The following is a 20,841-nucleotide window of genomic DNA, read 5'->3' as shown; positions in this document are numbered from 1 at the left end:
TGATAGGCACATGCCCTTTTAATATGAAGCTACTATACAACATGATTTTAAGTTTTCATCCTCTTATCCAACTTATCCATTGCAGTTTTCTATATTTGCAAATGACATATAGTACTTTTGCAATAATAATAAGTCTATGTCTCACTGTTTCTGTCTCTTGGTCTCTATCTGTTTCTGTCTCTCTCACTCTCTTGCTCTCTCTCTCTCTCTCTCTCTCTCTCCCTCTCCCTTTCACACACACACACACACACACGCACAGACACACACACAGACACACACACACAGACACACACACAGACACACACACGCACACACACACAGACACACACACAGACACACACAGACACACACACAGACACACACACTCACACACACACAGACACACACACTCACACACACACAGACACACACAGACACACACACAGACACACACACTCACACACACACAGACACACACACTCACACACACACAGACACACACAGACACACACACAGACACACACACTCACACACACACAGACACACACACAGACACACACAGACACACACACAGACACACACACTCACACACACACAGACACACACAGACACACACACTCACACACACACTCACACACACACTCACACACACAGACACATACACACAGACACACACACTCACACACACACAGACACACACACAGACACATACACACAGACACACGCGCACACACACACACACAGACATGCTTGCTCACATCCATCTTGTCACTCATTATCAACTTAATATAATAATTAATGTTTTAAGGAAGTCCATATAAAATATTTGTAATCAGAAAAAAATGCATTCACATTTATCTATTTATGTAGACATATCTAGTACTATGTGAATAACTATAGCCCAGAAGTAAGAACATAAAGAAATACTCAATGAGCAAGTTGGACCATGTTTAAAATACTGATTTTGGGGAGTAACTTGAATGAAAATGTTGAGAAACACAAGTATAAGTGAGTCATCAATCATTCCTACTCATTTCTTTATAAAACAGATGACTATGAGAGACGTTCCTGATTTTCATCAAATTAGGATTTTTCTGATTTGTAGATAGTGAGTATCAGTATTTCACACTACTTCTAAACTGTTTGTGGGTTTAGAGTACTATTGACATGATTTTAAATATTATTATATTTATGATTATTTTGCTACTTGTATTTCCTTCTCATTTCTATGAGAAGAAACCACAATATCTCTATATTTAAGCTCTATTTGCAAAGTTTCAATTTAAATTACTGCATATATTTTGGGCTAATTTGAAAGGGTTTGTGTGTGTGTGTGTGTGTGTGTGTGTGTGTGTGTGTGTGTGTGCCTGAAAATACACTTAAATGATGTCACAAGTGGTTTTGCACTTTCAATATAATTCCATTTATAAAAACTGAGAATATTCAAAGAAATAGTTTTTTATTTCACATGTTTGATACATAGTTTGATTTTTCCAAAGTTTCATTTTTGTTTCTTCTTTCTGAATTTTACTCAATTTGACTGGTTCTCCATAACAATTTTTTTCCAATTTATTAATTAGCTTTTTGTAATACATAAGGCTGTTTTTCTCTAAAAAAATACATAGTATCTTAACTAACTAAAATGAGTATCTTCTCAAGAAACAAAGTATTAATTCAAGCAAAAAGTGATTTCTGGACATAAAATGTTCTTGAAGATTTGCATTAAGATGCCCATCTTTGCATTTGAGCTGGTGACTTCATTTCTTTCTACCTACATGCAATTACTTCATGTGTTATGAACAGGGGAGATATAACCCCAAAGCAGGTCTTGCTGCTTTGATTTTTGCCCTGTGAACCACAAAGTCTTGCTCACATGCATAGATGTAGTACTCATAAGCATCCTGTAAACACATGGATAGGCTGATAAGTACATATAGATTATATATAAAAGAAAACATACGAAATTTTAGTTAAGGCCTGCTAGATTTAGAAACATATGTATTAACACATTTTAAGCTACAGATTTGCCTTTCTTTGTTCACATTTTTTGTGTGTACACCATATTAAATTCATACAATACTTGTTTGTTTCCATTTCTTTCTTTGAACTCTCTCTCTCTCTCTCTCTCTCTCTCTCACACACACACACACACACACACACACAACATACAATTATACTCATTATTCTTCATACCACACACGTAAATATTCAAGTAGATGGTATTCATTTTGCAGATTGTAGTCTAGTTAGAAAATTGCCATAGTAGAAAGTGTGATGTGAGATTTCAACAAAAGATTCAAGAGCTATTTTCACGTCTTTATTGTTATTTAGTGGTTTTTGCTCAAGCATTCTTTCAATGGTCTACTTGTGCACTAGTGCCTGAAACACCTCGTTCTGTGTGACATGAGAATTTACTTCTACAGTGTTTTCTGTACATGGTTGAGTACCTTTTATTGCTCTGTACAAGTATAACATTCTTTTGAGGTATCTGAAAAAGTAACACTAAAAACTTCAGTTTTCACAAACAATATCTGTTATTTCATAATCACTGTTGAATTTACTTGTTAGCTTGTTTGTTTTAGATTTCTAGGCAAAAATGTACAGTTAAGTAGTATATTCACTTTATTTTCTTTAAAGTCATATCTGAAATTGCAAACTAGATTACAGAGGATATAAACAATAATTATTACATAGATATTTTAAAACTAAACTTTTATATTTTGTTTTTTCCTACTAATCTTTCTAAATGTATTTGCATATAAATTAATATGTAAAAATTGTAGGGTAGAATGTTTTCAGGCCCAGTCTTACACTTTTTTTGTCTTAAGTACTATGTGTTCATAGTACAAAAATCTATGTCATGACCAGAGGCCATGTCGTTTTGGAGCATTCCTTCACATCTTGCATTGCCTCTTCCATAATGTCCCGTGAGTCTTAAGGGGGGGATACCTACGACTTATTTAGAGTTAAGTACTCACCATTAACTAACAGCCATTGAATAAAGAAGTTTCTCTGAAAAAGACTAGAAGCAGCACCAATTTATTTTCAAAAATACATCTTTAGAAGGCAAGTTGGAAACAAGCCCTTTAGAAAAACAACACTGAGAGGTTTTCCCTTAGTAAGTAGGAGGTGTCACAGACAGGCTTTGACTTTGTGCTTCCAGCTCATTTTCCCCATGAGCTATGACTGAAGTGGGTAGTGTCTCAGCAGTCAAGCCTTACCATTTAGCTGTGGTAAACAGCATATCTTGGATTGTTTTGTAGTCCCTTAATAACTCATGGAGTTAAATTTCATACTTGGTTCTGGAATTATATTTAATATCATATAGCTTCTAAGACAAACATTATTGCCCATGCATATGGCCCCCATTAAATTTGAAAATTATATTTTAATAGATGCCTTAAAACAATAGTCTTTCATAGTCTTTTTTGTACTCCCTTATTTTTGCACATTCTTTACATCCTTCCTCTCTCCATCCTCTCAATCCTCCCAACACCCAATTGTTTGAACACAATTGAAAAGTGGAGCCATGAGAGTACAATTATGAGTGCTTGTGAGAAAATTCCAAGTGAAAGAGACAAGTCTTGTGACCTCAGTTATTCAAAACACAGAATTGTTTCTGGAATGGGTTGTCAAGTTCCTCCCAGGTGTAACAGCAGTGCATTTACTTCAAATTATACATTATAACTGGTTATTGTTATTTGTTTGTATACCTTTATAGAAAAACATATGTTTATCACGCGTGGCTGGTCTGACATATGCAGCTTGCCCTTGTGATTGAGCACATTACTCTTGAGACACTTCTGAACCCTCAGAGGATAAATTGTGTGATGCTTTGAACAAACTTAGCAATTGCATGAGATTTAGTCTGCCTCCTTTATTGGTTCTCAGAAGTTCCTCCTTTATTGGAAGCTCAGAAGATCAAGAGGGGGTCCCAGACATTGAATGGTTAGAATTTGTTTTTGTTTTTTATTGTGACTGTGCCCTGGTATTTTTCCCTCATGAAGGAAGAAAGTATTTTAGTGGAGCCCACAATTAAGAGACTTTGAATTGGAAAAAGACTTTGAATTTTAAAAGAGATTGGATATTTTAAAGGGATTAAAAATTTAATATGAAAGAATTTGTAAAGATTGTGGAAATTTTAAAGTTATTTGGATCCTGGGGATGAATTACAAAGGGTTGAGGCTTAATAGTGATGTGCTTGTGTGTCAAGTTGACAAGGGGTTAGTTGTACTGACTGGCTTTGTGTGTCAACTTGACACAAGAAGGAGTTGTCACATTACAAGGAGCCTCCCTTGGGGAATTGCTTCCATGAGGTCCAGCTGTAAGGCATTTTTTCAGTTAGTGATCAAGTGTAGCAGGGCCCACTGTGGGTGGTGCCATGCCTGAGCTGGTAGTCCTTGGTTCTATAAGAAAGCAAGCTGTGCAAGCCCAAGGGAAAGCAATATAGTAAGTAAAATCTCTCCATGGCCTTTGCATTAGCTCCTGCTTCCTGACCTGTTTGAGTTCCAGTATTAACTTCCTATTTGATGATAAGCAATGTGGAAATATAATCTGAATAAACCACTTGGTCCCCAACTTGTTTCTTGGTCATGATGTTTTGTGCAGGAATAGAAACTCTGACTAAGACTGTGGTGATTAGAAATCAAATGATTCCTGATTTCTAAGGTTTTGTCCATATTTGTAGTTTTTGTTGCATATTGTTGTTCTGCTTTTTATTGTATTCACTGTTTGCTAAGTGAGATTCTGTGACCCAGTCTAATTCTTTGTCACTAATGATCTCAAAAGTTCCTTTGTGAAATTTTGCTTTGGTGGGGAGCAGTATTTATAATAGTATTTCTTCCACTATTTCTTTAGGAACACTGGTTTGGGGACATGTATTTGACAGCTTGAAGGTTTCCCATTCAGCATTTGCTTGCCTCTCTTCTTATACAGAACTTGGTCACCAACCAGAATCAGAGCAGATTCTTCCTTATTTTCAGGTTTGCTCGTCTATGTTGCAGGAACACTCCAATCTCTCGACCACCACTGGAGAGCTTATATTCCACATCATTATATTGATTTTCTTTTGGTTTCTCTCCTTATCCTTTTGTTTGCAGATAATTGTAGGAAAAATATACCCAAATGATTGATGTTTTGGGAATTTTTGTTCTTGATGACCTGAGAGAGTTAATGTTCTGATGGTGTTAATAGATCTCATTGTGTATTCCTATAAATATTTATGAGTAAAAATTAGAACAAAGTTAAATTTAGTGGTTTAATTTTGTAAAAAGATCTTTATCTCAGAAAATATAAATTGAAAATCAAATTGTGATAGAAAGTATAAAGGTCTAAGTGAGAGATAGAAAAAAGTATTATTTTTATAGAACTGTGTCTGTGATATGTGTAGTAAGTCTAGAATTTTTACCATTTTTACTATTATTATTTTTTTTACTGTTATTTTTTTTATTAACTTGAGTATTTCTTATATACATTTCGAGTGTTATTCCCTTTCCCGCTTTCCGGGCAAACATCCCCCTCCCCCCTCCCCTTCCTTATGGGTGTTCCCCTCCCAACCCTCCCCCCATTGCCGCCCTCCCCCCATAGACTAGTTCACTGGGGGTTCAGTCTTAGCAGGACCCAGGGCTTCCCCTTCCACTGGTGCTCTTACTAGGATAGTCATTGCTACCTATGGGGTCAGAGTCCAGGGTCAGTCCATGTATAGTCTTTAGGTAGTGGCTTAGTCCCTGGAAGCTCTGGTTGCTTGGCATTGTTGTACTTTTGGGGTCTCGAGCCCCTTCAAGCTCTTCCAGTTCTTTCTCTGATTCCTTCAATAGGGGTCCTATTCTCAGTTCAGTGGTTTGCTGCTGGCATTCGCCTCTGTATTTGCTGTATTCTGGCTGTGTCTCTTAGGAGCGATCTACATCCGGCTCCTGTCGGTCTGCACTTCTTTGCTTCATCCATTTTTACTATTATTAAGCATATTTTTTCAAATCATCCTGGATCTTATCAAATTCTGTGATTGAATTATTTAATTTATGTCTTTGTTAAGATGGTCACTTTATACTTCTAATTTTGCATTGTTCTGCTTTTATATGCTTACGTAAAATTTGAGCAGGTTGTGGGGGCTCAGCTTCCCTCCTCTGAACAAGGTGGTTTGGCAAAGTGGCCATGCCTACCTGACCTTTAGAATGTAATACTCCGGTACCTGCCAAAGGCCACTGCAATGTTCCCTGAAGCGGCTGGGCTTTTGCAGGCAGCCCTTAGAAGCTGACATTTATGAAACTGCTGGTGCTCTCTGGTGACATCCTTGCATCTGAGCTGTCACTGGAGTCTATCTTTATCACAGTAATGGATACAGAAATGTGTTAGGGAATATCACAGATATTTGAAGGCAAAAAAAAACCACACGATTACTTAGTTAATTGAGTATTAAAAGAATAAAAGTAATTTCACGGTTATTTTCTGTGACCATACAAATTCATATGCCTTTTACATACTAGTGCAACAATTTAGTTATCAGTAGGAAAAATTGTGCAGGGAAATGTCACCAACAAATAGGAAAATACTTCAAAATACAAAACTTAATGCCTCGTTCACCTTCCTTTGTATAAGTTGTATACTTCAAAGAGTATTTAGCAAAGCAATAAATGTTCCTATGATGTTTTTGCCAATATGAACAGCTGCATCTAAAAACAGTACTATAGTTCTTTATCTCAATAAGAAACTAAGCAAAGATATATTATAATGAAGGCATTAGATAAATACCTATGTATACACAATTTTAATTCATTATTATTATTTTATTAAAATCAAAACGAGAAATCAGAACAAAACTTAAGGGGTTGGGGATTTAGGTCAGTGGTGGAGCGCTTGCCTAGCAAGCAGAAGACCCTGAGTTCGGTCCCCAGCTCTGAAAAAAAGAAAAAAAAAGAAACTTAAGTATTTGCTGATTATCTAGTGTTCATAGATTAGAAGCTTGATATTATTAATATCCCAATTAACTGTAAATGCTATGAAGATTAATCATAATTACAGACAGGTCCTAGGAAAATACTGGTTTTATTTTTGTTATTCTCAGTACATGATGGTGACTTTCATAAAGATATTTTCTTTCAGTCCTACCACATGAAAAACTCTCTCATGTTTTTCCTTTTCTCATTCCTTTTCTTCCTATAGTTTCTCTCCAAGAGATCTTTTCAGGTTTTTTTAAATGACACTTGGATTATAATATATTTATGAAGAATGGAGAACAAAAATAGTCAAAACATATAAAAATTAGAGCAAGCTTAATGCTGTTCAATATCTGATCCAATTTCTTAATGTAATTTAAGAATAATCATGAAAGTGGCATTAAAATCTAGCTAGACACAAAGAAACTTAAATAGATAAGTTAATTATATAATCATATAATGATTCAGGAGAGGGCAAAGATAACTCAAATGATAAAAGAATACGATAATATTCTACAGGATAAATGTATCATGTTTTCAAAAATCTGTTCATCTGTTCATAGACCCAGCTATACTACTCCTAACATATACCCAAAAGATGATATACCACCCCACAACGATGGCTGCTCCACTATGTTCCTAGCAGCCTTATTCATAATATCTAGAAACTGGAAGCAACACAGAAGTCCCTTGCTGAAAATAAATATAGAAACTATGTTACATTTATACAGTGGGATACTTTTCAGAAATTAAAAGCAAGAACATCATGAATTTTGCAGTCAAATAGATGGAACTAGGAAATATCCTGAGTGAAGTAACCGAGACCCAAAAGACATGCATGGTATGCCCTCACAAGTGGATATTAGGCAACAAGTACAGAACCTCTAGAAAGTCCCAGAGACCTTGGATAGGGACGGCACCCAGGTCTCAATGTGGATGACCTTTGAACAAAATGCTGCACAGTAGGGTAAATGGAACCTGAAGAGACGACCTCCGGAAGTAGAGAGGGTCCCCAATCGGGGACACTAACTCACCTTCAAATTTTTTGACCCAGATTTGTTCCTGTCTAAAAGAAATACAGGGACAAAAATGGCACAGAGACTAAATAAATCGCTAACCAGCGACTGTTCCAACTTTTGATTTGGTCAACTTGCCCCTTGGGCAGGCACCAAAGCCTGACACTATTCCTGATGCCATGTTGTGCTTGCAAACAGGATCCTAGCATGGCTGTCCTGTCCTGATAGGCTCTGCCAGTGACTGACAGAGACAGATGCAGATACTCTCAGTTAAACATTGGACTGAGGTCAGGGACTCTTATGGAACAATTAAGGGAAGGATTGAAGGAAGGGAAAGGGGTGGCAACTCCATAGGAAACGACAGTGTCAACTAACCTGGACCCTTGGGAATACCCAGAGACTGAGACACCACCAAAAAGCGTAAACAGGAGCCGAGCCCCCAACACATACGTAGCCAGAGAACTGCCTTGTCTGGCCTCAGTGGGAGATCATGTGCCTAATCTTGTAGAGATATGATGCCCAGTAAAAGGGAAATAGCCAGGGAGGAAAAACTTTTCAGAGGTGAAGAGGAGGAGGGGTGATGGCAGGAAGAACTCGGCAAGGATTAACCAGGACTGAAGCAAAATTTGAAATGTAATTAAATAAAATAATTAATTAATTTAATAAAAGCAATAGTCCTCTATAGACAGTAGTAGATGGCCAACACAAAATGAATAGTACTTTTCTAGACTTGTGGGAATATTTTGTCTTATTCTTCATTTGCTCATAAATTACGTTTTCTGGTTTTCTTTTTGTATGGGTTTTGTACACAAATGTGATTTTGACAATAAGATGTGTAATTGCTTAAGATAACTTTTTTATACAGTTATATGGATACAGCACAAGACAAGCATCCTTTGAGTGACTGTAACTTTAATTCCAAAGGAGCTATTAACATTTGTAGCATTAATATGTTCAAAACATGCACACACACACACACACACACACACACACACACACACACACACACGCCAGAGTCACTCATTGAACAAAGTAATGAAAGGAGTAGGGACATTTCAGAAGAGAGAAAAATATATCAGCAAAATAATGATATTCTTTATTATAAGAGAAATATCAATTAAAACTATTTTGCAATACCACCTCATTCCCATCAAAATGGTTGCCATTAAGAATTTTAACAACAAATATTGCAAATGCTGCAGGGTAAGAGGAACTATCCTTTACTGCTGGGGAGAGTTCAGAATAGTTATCGCCATTGAAGAAATTATATGGGAAGTCCACGGTGAGTACGGTTGTTTGCTGCGTTCTTCCCTTAAAGGTAGGTTACACAAACGTGCTGAATACGCTGCAGATCATCAGTCTCTAGGCTTAATCAAATTATACTATTAAGTGGATTTGATGTCCAGCACACCTTCCAGTTGCATAGAATATAAAAGTTATATTAATAATATTACCGTGTCTCATTTTTTCAAAATGTTTCTGAAAGATCTACCATATAGTCAGCTATAGGAGTCCTAGTCATATACTAAAGACTCCCTATCTTACAACAGATGTTTTTACATTCTTGCGTTGTATCCATTAAAAAGAAAAAGAATCATTTCAGCTGTCCATCAAGAGATGATTGGGTAATGAAACACATAACACATATTACTCAAGTGTGAAAAAATGTGAAATCCTGAAATGTAGAAAAAATGGATGGATCTGCTAAGTTTCATATTAATGGAAGTGACTCAAGTACATAAATACAAAAGTCCAATACTTTCATTCATTTCCAAATCTTAGTCTGCAAAGTAGATATGCATAAACATAGAGAATTACGGATATGGGAGAAGCCTAAAAGTCTAGAAAGGAGACCCAAAGAGGGTACTATTTGGCAATAAGGAAATATGGAGACTCACTAAAAGGACATATGGGGCAGGAGAGAGCAAAGGAGTCTGGAGGTGGGAGCTTAAAAATATACTTTGTCCAAATGTGTCATAATACTTAACACACCTTGTCTTCCTCACTGGGAAAGGAAGAGCCTAGCCTTACAGTGAAGTACCAGGGTAGGGGGGATACCCAGGGCCCTCAGCTACCCAGAGGAGAAGAGGATGGAGGAGGAAGGAATGTAGAAGGGGATGACTCGAAGGGGGTAGTGAATGGGATGCAAAGTGAATAAGTAAAAAATATAAACAAATTAAATAAAAAGTCAATTAAACCAGAAATATTAATTTAAACTTCATTGGCAGTAGAAACGGGTTTCAAGTTTCTTAGAAGTGTATAATTGTACAGGCTTTAGGGAGACCAATTTTTTATAAAAAAGTCTGCAAATGTGTGTGTGTGTGTGTGTGTGTGTGTGTGTGTGCGTGCGTGTGTGTGTATGTGTGTGTGTGTGTGTGTGTGTGTGTATATCAAGCATAAATAAAATGATAAAAAACCAATAGGCTTGGAAACCAGAAGAGACTGCTCCCTGCACACACATCTCGGACGCCAGAGGAAAAAGCCAAAGACCAACTGGAACCCTGGTGCACTGAAGCTCCCGGAAGGGGCGGCACAGGTCTCCCTGGTTGCTGCCGCTGCAGAGAGCCCCTGGGCAGCACCCCACGAGCGAACCTGAGCCTCGGGACCACAGGTAAGACCAAATTTTCTGCTGCAAGAAAGCTGCCTGGTGAGCTTGGGACACGGAAGCAGAATTTCTCTAGGAGGCACGGTCTGTGTTTACCGGAAGTCCCACACCCACGGATCCCGGCCCGCAGCAGCTCTCTGCTCCCAGACCCTGTGAGAGAGAGACCCAACCGCCTGGTCAGGTGGGCACTCCTGAGGCTGCAGAGCAGAAGAGACCACCAACACTGCTCACCCCTGCCCACATCCCTGGCCCAAGAGGAAACTGTATAAGGCCTCTGGGCTCCCGTGGGGGAGGGCCCAGGAGCGGCAGGACTTCTGCGCCTGAGACACCACTGGAACCTGAAAGAAACAGACCGGATAAACAGTTCTCTGCACCCAAATCCCGTGGGAGGGAGAACTAAACCTTCAGAGAGGCAGACAAGCCTGGGAAACCAGAAGAGACTGCTCCCTGCACACACATCTCGGACGCCAGAGGAAAAAGCCAAAGACCATCTGGAACCCTGGTGCACTGAAGCTCCCGGAAGGGGCGGCACAGGTCTTCCTGGTTGCTGCCGCTGCAGAGAGCCCCTGGGCAGCACCCCACGAGCGAACCTGAGCTTCGGGACCACAGGTAAGACCAAATTTTCTGCTGCAAGAAAGCTGCCTGGTGAACTCAAGACACAGGCCCACAGGAACAGCTGAAGACCTGTAGAGAGGAAAAACTACACGCCGGAAAGCAGAACACACTGTCCCCATAACTGACTGAAAGAGAGGAAAACAGGTCTACAGCACTCCTGACACACAGGCTTATAGGTCAGTCTAGCCACTGTCAGAAATAGCAGAACAAAGTAACACTAGAGATAATCTGATGGCGAGAGGCAAGCGCAGGAACCCAAGCAACAGAAACCAAGACTGCATGCCATCATCAGAGCCCAATTCTCCCGCCAAAACAAACATGGAATATCCAAACACACCAGAAAAGCAAGATCTAGTTTCAAAATCATATTTGATCATGATGCTGGAGGACTTCAAGAAAGACATGAACACACTTAGGGAAACACAGGAAATCATTAATAAACAAGTAGAGGCCTACAGAGAGGAATGGCAAAAATCCCTGAAAGAATTCCAGGAAAACACAATCAAACAGATGAAGGAATTAAAAATGGAAATAGAAGCAATCAAGAAAGAACACATGGAAACAACCCTGGATATAGAAAACCAAAAGAAGAGACAAGGAGCTGTAGATACAAGCTTCACCAACAGAATACAAGAGATGGAAGAGAGAATCTCAGGAGCAGAAGATTCCATAGAAATCATTGACTCAACTGTCAAAGATAATGTAAAGTGGAAAAAGCTACTGGTCCAAAACATACAGGAAATCCAGGACTCAATGAGAAGATCAAACCTAAGGATAATAGGTATAGAAGAGAGTGAAGACTCCCAGCTCAAAGGACCAGTAAATATCTTCAACAAAATCATAGAAGAAAACTTCCCTAACCTAAAAAAAGAGATACCCATAGGCATACAAGAAGCCTACAGAACTCCAAATAGATTGGACCAGAAAAGAAACACCTCCCGTCACATAATTGTCAAAACACCAAACGCACAAAATAAAGAAAGAATATTAAAAGCAGTAAGGGAAAAAGGTCAAGTAACATATAAAGGGAGACCTATCAGAATCACACCAGACTTCTCGCCAGAAACTATGAAGGCCAGAAGATCCTGGACTGATGTCATACAGACCCTAAGAGAACACAAATGCCAGCCCAGGTTACTGTATCCAGCAAAACTCTCAATTAACATTGATGGAGAAACCAAGATATTCCATGACAAAACCAAATTTACACAATATCTTTCTACAAATCCAGCACTACAAAGGATAATAAATGGTAAAGCCCAACATAAGGAGGCAAGCTATACCCTAGAAGAAGCAAGAAACTAATCGTCTTGGCAACAAAACAAAGAGAATGAAAGCACACAAACATAACCTCACATCCAAATATGAATATAAAGGGAAACAATAATCACTATTCCTTAATATCTCTCAATATCAATGGCCTCAACTCCCCAATAAAAAGACATAGATTAACAAACTGGATACGCAACGAGGACCCTGCATTCTGCTGCCTACAGGAAACACACCTCAGAGACAAAGACAGACACTACCTCAGAGTGAAAGGCTGGAAAACAACTTTCCAAGCAAATGGTCAGAAGAAGCAAGCTGGAGTAGCCATTCTAATATCAAATAAAATCAATTTCCAACTAAAAGTCATCAAAAAAGATAAGGAAGGACACTTCATATTCATCAAAGGAAAAATCCACCAAGATGAACTCTCAATCCTAAATATCTATGCCCCAAATACAAGAGCACCTACATACGTAAAAGAAACCTTACTAAAGCTCAAAACACACATTGCACCTCACACAATAATAGTGGGAGATTTCAACACCCCACTCTCATCAATGGACAGATCATGGAAACAGAAATTAAACAGTGATGTCGACAGACTAAGAGAAGTCATGAGCCAAATGGACTCAACGGATATTTATAGAACATTCTATCCTAAAGCAAAAGGATATACCTTCTTCTCAGCTCCTCATGGTACTTTCTCCAAAATTGACCATATAATTGGTCAAAAAACGGGCCTCAACAGGTACAGAAAGATAGAAATAATCCCATGTGTGCTATCGGACCACCACGGCCTAAAACTGGTCTTCAATAACAATAAGGGAAGAATGCCCACATATACGTGGAAATTGAACAATGCTCTACTCAATGATAACCTGGTCAAGGAAGAAATAAAGAAAGAAATTAAAAACTTTTTAGAATTTAATGAAAATGAAGATACAACATACTCAAACTTATGGGACACAATGAAAGCTGTGCTAAGAGGAAAACTCATAGCGCTGAGTGCCTGCAGAAAGAAACAGGAAAGATCATATGTCAGCAGCTTGACAGCACACCTAAAAGCTCTAGAACAAAAAGAAGCAAATACACCCAGGAGGAGTAGAAGGCAGGAAATAATCAAACTCAGAGCTGAAATCAACCAAGTAGAAACAAAAAGGACCATAGAAAGAATCAACAGGACCAAAAGTTGGTTCTTTGAGAAAATCAACAAGATATATAAACCCTTAGCCAGACTAACGAGAGGACACAGAGAGTGCGTCCAAATTAACAAAATCAGAAATGAAAAGGGAGACATAACTACAGATTCAGAGGAAATTCAAAAAATCATCAGATCTTACTATAAAAACCTATATTCAACAAAATTTGAAAATCTTCAGGAAATGGACAATTTCCTAGACAGATACCAGGTATCAAAGTTAAATCAGGAACAGATAAACCAGTTAAACAACCCCATAACTCCTAAGGAAATAGAAGCAGTCATTAAAGGTCTCCCAACCAAAAAGAGCCCAGGTCCAGATGGGTTTAGTGCAGAATTCTATCAAACCTTCATAGAAGACCTCATACCAATATTATCCAAACTATTCCACAAAATTGAAACAGATGGAGCCCAACCGAATTCCTTCTACGAATCTACAATTACTCTTATACATAAACCACACAAAGACACAACAAAGAAAGAGAACTTCAGACCAATTTCCCTTATGAATATCGACGCAAAAATACTCAATAAAATTCTGGCAAACCGAATTCAAGAGCACATCAAAACAATCATCCACCATGATCAAGTAGGCTTCATCCCAGGCATGCAGGGATGGTTTAATATACGGAAAACCATCAACGTGATCCATTATATAAACAAACTGAAAGAACAGAACCACATGATCATTTCATTAGATGCTGAGAAAGCATTTGACAAAATTCAACACCCCTTCATGATAAAAGTCCTGGAAAGAATAGGAATTCAAGGCCCATACCTAAACATAGTAAAAGCCATATACAGCAAACCAGTTGCTAACATTAAACTAAATGGAGAGAAACTTGAAGCAATCCCACTAAAATCAGGGACTAGACAAGGCTGCCCACTCTCTCCCTACTTATTCAATATAGTTCTTGAAGTTCTAGCCAGAGCAATCAGACAACAAAAGGAGATCAAAGGGATACAGATCGGAAAAGAAGAGGTCAAAATATCACTATTTGCAGATGATATGATAGTATATTTAAGTGATCCCAAAAGTTCCACCAGAGAACTACTAAAGCTGATAAACAACTTCAGCAAAGTAGCTGGGTATAAAATTAACTCAAATAAATCAGTTGCCTTCCTCTATACAAAAGAGAAACAAGCCGAGAAAGAAATTAGGGAAACGACACCCTTCATAATAGACCCAAATAATATAAAGTACCTCGGTGTGACTTTAACCAAGCAAGTAAAAGATCTGTACAATAAGAACTTCAAGACACTGAAGAAAGAAATTGAAGAAGACCTCAGAAGATGGAAAGATCTCCCATGCTCATGGATTTGCAGGATTAATATAGTAAAAATGGCCATTTTACCAAAAGCAATCTACAGATTCAATGCAATCCCCATCAAAATACCAATCCAATTCTTCAAAGAGTTAGACAGAACAATTTGCAAATTCATCTGGAATAACAAAAAACCCAGGATAGCTAAAGCTATCCTCAACAATAAAAGGACTTCAGGGGGAATCACTATCCCTGAACTCAAGCAGTATTACAGAGCAATAGTGATAAAAACTGCATGGTATTGGTACAGAGACAGACAGATAGACCAATGGAATAGAATTGAAGACCCAGAAATGAACCCACACACCTATGGTCACTTGATTTTTGACAAAGGAGCCAAAACCATCCAATGGAAAAAAGATAGCATTTTCAGCAAATGGTGCTGGTTCAACTGGAGGGCAACATGTAGAAGAATGCAGATCGATCCATGCTTATCACCCTGTACAAAGCTTAAGTCGAAGTGGATCAAGGACCTCCACATCAAACCAGACACACTCAAACTAATAGAAGAAAAACTAGGGAAGCATCTGGAACACATGGGCACTGGAAAAAATTTCCTGAACAAAACACCAATTGCTTATGCTCTAAGATCAAGAATTGACAAATGGGATCTCATAAAACTGCAAAGCTTCTGTAAGGCAAAGGACACTGTGGTTAGGACAAAACGGCAACCAACAGATTGGGAAAAGATCTTTACCAACCCTACAACAGATAGAGGCCTTATATCCAAAATATACAAAGAACTCAAGAAGTTAGACCGCAGGGAAACGAATAACCCTATTAAAAAATGGGGTTCAGAGCTAAACAAAGAATTCACAGCTGAGGAATGGCGAATGGCTGAGAAACACCTAAAGAAATGTTCAACATCTTTAGTCATAAGGGAAATGCAAATCAAAACAACCCTGAGATTTCACCTCACACCAGTGAGAATGGCTAAGATCAAAAACTCAGGTGACAGCAGATGCTGGCGAGGATGTGGAGAAAGAGGAACACTCCTCCATTGTTGGTGGGATTGCAGACTGGTAAAACCATTCTGGAAATCAGTCTGGAGGTTCCTCAGAAAATTGGACATTGAACTGCCTGAGGATCCAGCTATACCTCTCTTGGGCATATACCCAAAAGATGCCTCAACATATAAAAGAGACACGTGCTCCACTATGTTCATCGCAGCCTTATTTATAATAGCCAGAAAATGGAAAGAACCCAGATGCCCTTCAACAGAGGAATGGATACAGAAAATGTGGTACATCTACACAATGGAATACTACTCAGCTATCAAAAACAACGAGTTTATGAAATTCGTAGGCAAATGGTTGGAACTGGAAAATATCATCCTGAGTGAACTAACCCAATCACAGAAAGACATACATGGTATGCACTCATTGATAAGTGGCTATTAGCCCAAATGCTTGAATTACCCTAGATCCCTAGAACAAACGAAACTCAAGACGGATGATCAAAATGTGAATGCTTCACTCCTTCTTTAAATGAGGAAAAAGAATACCCTTGGCAGGGAAGGGAGAGGCAAAGATTAAAACAGAGACTGAAGGAACACCCATTCAGAGCCTGTCCCACATTTGGCCCATACATATACAGCCACCCAATTGGACTAGATGGATGAAGCAAAGAAGTGCAGACCGACAGGAGCCGGATGTAGATCGCTCCTGAGAGACACAGCCAGAATACAGCAAATACAGAGGCGAATGCCAGCAGCAAACCACTGAACTGAGAATAGGTCCCCTATTGAAGGAATCAGAGAAAGAACTGGAAGAGCTTGAAGGGGCTCGAGACCCCAAAAGTACAACAATGCCAAGCAACCAGAGCTTCCAGGGACTAAGCCACTACCTAAAGACTATACATGGACTGACCCTGGACTCTGACCCCATAGGTAGCAATGAATATCCTAGTAAGAGCACCAGTGGAAGGGGAAGCCCTGGGTCCTGCTAAGACTGAACCCCCAGTGAACTAGTCTATGGGGGGAGGGCGGCAATGGGGGGGAGGGTTGGGAGGGGAACACCCATAAGGAAGGGGAGGGGGGAGGGGGATGTTTGCCCGGAAACCGGGAAAGGGAATAACACTCGAAATGTATATAAGAAATACTCAAGTTAATAAAAAAAAAAAAAAAAAACCAATAGGCTTAATTGTTTGAACAGAATGTAATTAAATGACTATATTAAAAAATAAATGTTTGTAAAAGTGTTATATTTTTCTTAATAATGGAGACAAAATTATGCCACAGAATTATATGACCTGTATGAGTACAATTACATTGTATTTTACATACATATATTCCCTGTGAAGTAAATATCCTACTTAGTGTAGAAAATGGATGTTTGGGCATTTGACATTTGTGTCATTTGTGTTTCTTGTTAAATAATTATTTATTTTCAGAATTTGGTACTGAGAATGTCTTCATATATTTTCCTCTTTTTATTAAGATTTATTTTTATTTATGTGTGTATATGTCTGTTTTGTAAGTAGATGCCGCACATGTGCTGAGCCCAGAAAATGTCATGAAATGTCAGTTATATGGCATTATTGGTAATTGTGAGCTACTCGTCATGGTTACTGGGAATGGAATTTGCATCCTCTACAAAAGCACGCCTAGCCGCTGAGCTCTCTCTCCAGCCCCAAATTTAATATTCTCCGTTGGTGTTTTTAATCATTGTTTACTAGTTAATGTTAACACACTGTTATAGTCGATAATTTATAACTTGTTAGATTTATTTTATTTTTGCTTTTCATTTTGTTAGAGATTCTATTTAGGATTTTAATATATTTAGTGTTAGTATATCTTTCAGATGTTCTACTTGTCCTAATTTCTTTGACTTTATATGTGTAATAACTTTAAAAGCTTTGAGTACAGTAGTCACACATTGGTAGAACATGTTTTGAATTAAGTATTGTTAGGAAGAAAGGATCACATTAGAATAGTTTCAACTCTGAGCAAGTCTTCTTTACACCTTCTATTCATCCAGTATATTTGGTCCATAGAAACCCATATAAATATTTGGTAATTGAGTCCTTGAAATATGCTGGCAGCAGATCACAAGTAAAATGCACATGGATATACCAATGTATTAATGGCATATAGGCATCATAAGAATAGAAAGTGGAACTGTAAAGCCAAAAAGATTTAGAAGTTTATCTTTCACAGCAAAGATATGAGTATAAAATATGGCTATTTTAGACGAATAGTAAAATTTTAGGGAAGAAGGGTTGATCCATATGGGAAACTTTGTTCTGACGCTGATTTTATAGTTTAAGGTGAAGGTATTTGTGTTTTTATGTCATGGTTGGGTATGTCATTTCTCAGTCTAGGCAGAGTTCATGCTATAACATAATCACTTTTTTTTGAACAGTGTCAGGCTTTCCCACTGTAGAGTTATTTTCCGTTTCCCCATTATTTTATGTATGCTATGATAGGTGGCTTGTTATATATAAGCAGGCCTGCAGTAAATTGGGAGCTGAATACCTCCTCATACTCAGCAGCCTTGGAACTAAAGGACAGGCACAGCTGGATTTTAATTAATGATCAAAAGGTTAGGACCTGGGTCATTTTTCTAGTTGTTGTGGGAAAAAATGACCTCTGAGGCTGAACCAATCTTCCCTGTTGCCAAAAAGTTAATAAATAACTATTTGGACCAAGCTACATGGAGTCCCAAAGTTCAAAAAAATATTGTATATTAGGAGGCAACCCAGCAAAACAAAATAAAACAAAACAAACCATAAACCAAAATCTGCCAGTCTGTTATATACATTCCAGAACCGTGGCCTGTAGGCATCATGTAGAGTTAGTCTAAGTAAGCAAGGAGATCACTTTCTTTGATTCAAAGATACTAACAAAAAATGTTTTTGCTATCACTGTAGATTAATTTCTCATACAATTCTGATTATCACCCAGTAGAGCAGTATTTCATTACTGCTCAGTTTTGTCTGTTGTTAATGTACCATGTCAGTTTACCATGGTGACAAGCCATTCTGCTTTTAATTTTGTGTATTTCAATTTACCATACTATTCCCTTAACAGAAGTATAAGATGCCTTAACACACATGTGCATGCACACACACTCACACATTCACACATTTTACCAACTTTTTTGTCTTTTACTACATATGTTATAGAATATTTCAATATAATAACTTGTAAGAAATTAAATACATGACAGACGTAATGTTATGAAAGTAATAGAAAATGCTAGGTAAATACCTCAGGATATTGACACAGTCAAAATATTTTGGAAAATAATCTAAAAGTCTAGAAATAGTAGTCAAATATATACAAAGAAATATATGAATCTAAAAGGTTCTTCACATCAAAGGAAACAGTCAGTTCATGTTGTATATCCTCTGGGTTGGAACGTTCTATTCAAGGGATAATCTTTCCTTTAGTCTCAGGAAATTACCTAAGTGTCTCAGGAAGTTTCTGAAATCTACCAGGTTCAGGTGGCCTGTAAATCCCCAAAGCAGGAAAAGCAGTAAGGACAACAAAGACAGAGACTTGCTGATAAATGCTCTTCCTGAAAGTAATACAGAAATGTTAAGGTTGGTGCTTTTATGAATCATCATCCATACTGGAAGCCTTTTTAAGTGATGCAATTATCTTTGAGTTGTACTTTATCCAGTAAGTATTCTCCCTTCATCCTGCAAGTAAGGCCAATAAACTTACTGGTTCACCAAGTTCAACCTTAGTGGAATTATCGCCTCCCTTTGTCATTGGATTCCTATCTGTGATTAGAATACACATATTCATGTCTCTCCAGTGTCATGGGAGTCTTAGGAGATGGGTCATCACCTAGCAGCCCTATTGAGTTCCTTCTATGCTACAGACAAAAGCTGGTGTGTTTTGGAAAGCTATCCACCCAGAAAGGAAAGCAAAGTGAGACTTGAAAAGCAGAGGGCTGCTAAAGAGCCAGATATAAGCAATGTGACAAAGTACTAGCCTTTGTGTGAAAGTGGAGCTCCTAAGAGTCCTAGATACAAAGTGACAGTTCCAAAGCTGACGGCAGTTGAAAGAGTGAAACAGCAACCGCTATAGATTGGTATAGAAGTGAAAAAGATGGGGTACAGAAAGAAAACAGAATAATTACAAACTATTAGGGCAGACAACTCCAATTAAGGATAGGAAGCTGTTGTAGAGGTGAACATCCTGTTTGCAGTTCTAGGTCAGACTATTAATAGGCTCCTTGGAATCTTCCCTACTGAGACTCCCTGAATGATCCTTTCAGGGTACCTAACCTTGGATGGGCTACCCCGTTCCCCCATAATCCCAGCTGTAGTTTAGCTGTTTGCAACAGTTATACTCTATTGGGGTTGGTGGAAAATCTGAAGGGCAAAGAGCAGCTCATCTTGAAGAGACCAGTCCTCTTGCCCAAATCTGTTTTAGTTTCAATCTTAACTCTTCAACAAGAAGACTCTCATTCAACAGAAAGGCCTTTAAATGTGAAAAATTATTTTCAAATTATACATTTGACTAAAACTTGATGTTTTTAGGTTTACATTGTAATACTCCAAATAATCATAATAAACAAAGATATAAACAATTACTTCATTTTAAAAAACGGAAATGAACTAGTGATATAGCTCAGTGCTTAAACCTGCAAAGGATTCTGGGTTCGGTGTCCATCATGTACCTCTGAAATGCAGCAGTCATCAAATAACTATAAAATGAAAGTTGTAGAAATGGCCAGGAAATATGTAAATAGAAAGTTCAACATTACTAATCATGGCAGAGCATAAACCAAAATCACAATGAGATATGGCATTATTTTAAATGGCATGGTTATTGCCAAAAGCATAAAAAACATACCATAAACAAGATAACAACACTGCAAACAAAACCTGATAATTAGAGAACAAAGAAACTTTTTGCCAGCCATTGCTGGAATTATCGACTATTACA

The sequence above is a fragment of the Rattus norvegicus genome, chromosome 6 (genome assembly GCF_036323735.1).
Source record: "Rattus norvegicus strain BN/NHsdMcwi chromosome 6, GRCr8, whole genome shotgun sequence".
Taxonomy (NCBI): domain Eukaryota; kingdom Metazoa; phylum Chordata; class Mammalia; order Rodentia; family Muridae; genus Rattus; species Rattus norvegicus.
This window is presented reverse-complemented; position numbering follows the sequence as displayed.